Source organism: Harpegnathos saltator, unplaced genomic scaffold (assembly GCF_003227715.2).
Source record: "Harpegnathos saltator strain DR-91 unplaced genomic scaffold, Hsal_v8.6 scaffold26, whole genome shotgun sequence".
Classification (NCBI taxonomy): Eukaryota; Metazoa; Arthropoda; class Insecta; order Hymenoptera; family Formicidae; genus Harpegnathos; species Harpegnathos saltator.
In genome coordinates this window covers 690,520-692,472 of record NW_020230050.1, presented here as the reverse complement: position 1 = coordinate 692,472, position 1,953 = coordinate 690,520, and positions in this window count along the sequence as shown.

Sequence of the window (1,953 nt, the reverse complement as noted above, 5' to 3'; positions counted from 1 at the left end):
CATCAGTTTTTTGGGATGCTAAAGGATTTTGTTAATTGACTATCTGGAAAAAGGTAAAACAATTAACTCTGAATATTATTGTAACCTTTTGGATCAATTGGACGCAAAAATTCGTGAGAAAAGACCTGGTTTGCAGCACAAACAAATCATTTTTCACCAAGACAACGCACCTGCTCACAAAAGTGTTTTGTCAATGTCTAAATTCAATGAATTGAAGTACAAATTGCTTGATCATCCACCGTATTCGCCAGATTTGGCACCCAGCGACTTCTATCTGTTCTGAAACCTGAAACAATTCCTCCGTGGAAAGCATTTTTTGTCGAATGAAGAAGCTATAGCAGCCGTAGAGGCATATTTCGCAGACCTTCCAGAAACACACTTCCGCGATGGAATAAAATTATTGGAGAGCCATTAGGCCAAGTGTATTGAAGTTAATGGAGACTATATTGAAGAATAAAATCATTTTAGAATTAGGTATTCTTTATTTCAGTTTTGCTCCGCGAATTTTCACACAACCTGTATATCTCACGATAATTTTCAAGAAGAGTTCCGGCCGTTAAACTTATTAAACAATTGCTAATGAAACGTGCCAGTACGTTGTTCAGAATACTAGGTGCGCAACTAAGTTTCCGGGTTTTTTTGATCAATGAAAAATGGAAAATTTCAAGAGAAATACAAAAAATGGTTTATTCAAAGTATCGTCCCTCGCTAGCTACACATTTTTGCCATCTCTCTGGCAATACATGAATACCGCGACGATAAAACGACGCGTCTTTGGACCGAAACCATTCATCCAACCAATTTTGCACTTCTTCGAAATTGGCCAAGTGTTGCCCAGCCAAGCCATGCGCCATCGACCGGAACAAGTGATAATCGGAAGGGGCCAGGTCTGGCGAATACGGCGGGTGCGGTAGCAGATCCCATTTCAGCGTTTTGATGGTGTCCTGGACGATGGAAGTGCGATGGCACGGAGCGTTGTCGTGCTGCAATATCACTCGTTCCATTCTGGCCGTTTTTCGAGCAATGCATGGTTCAAATTGATCAGTTGTTGTCGGTAGCGATGCCCATTGACAGTTTCGCCCGGTTTCAGCAGCTCATAGTACACGATTCCTTTCTGGTCCCACCAAACGCAGAGCATTGTCTTCTTTCCGAAGCGATTTGGCCGTGCCGTCGATGTTGATGCTTCGCCAGGTGAAAGCCACGATTTTTTGCGTTTGGGATTCTCGAAATATATCCACTTCTCATCGCCAGTAACAATTCGATGCAGGAAACTCTTTCTTTCATGCCGCAAAAGCAAAATTTCGGAAGTGGCTCTTCGATTTTCCATCTGTCTCTCAGTCAACTCATGCGGCACCATTTTCCTTCCTTTTGAATTTTTCCCATGGCATGTAAACGTTTGGAAATACCTTGGCGAGTCATGTTTAATGCCTCCGCAAGTTGATCTTGTGTTTGCGTATCATCTTCATCCAATAACGCTTGCAGATCGGCGTCCTCAATTGTTTTTGGTCTTCCGGAGCGCTCCTTGTCCTCAGTGTCGAAATCGCCACTTCTGAAGCGTTTAAACCAATCTTCACAGGTAGTTTTCGATGGTGCATGTTCGCCGTAGGCCTCCTCAAGCAAACGACGTGCTTCAGCTGCACTTTTTTTCAAGTTAAAGCAGAAAAGCAAAGCTTCCCGCAAATGCTGTTTATTTGGCACAAAACTCGACATCTTCGTTGTTAGAAAAAATATTTTTGCGTTGCGATATGTGTTGGTATTACGACTGGTTATTGTTAACAGATGTCCAAGCTATAAAAAAAACAACTTCAGACATGTATGTCGACTACATGTGTCGTTAGCGCCATCCATGTGTGAAACCCGTTGAAACTTAGTTGCCCTAGTAAACCTTAGCGCACCTAGTAAAAAGCGACGTGTTATCATTTCTTGACTTCTAATGACAGTTCTAGATGCGTT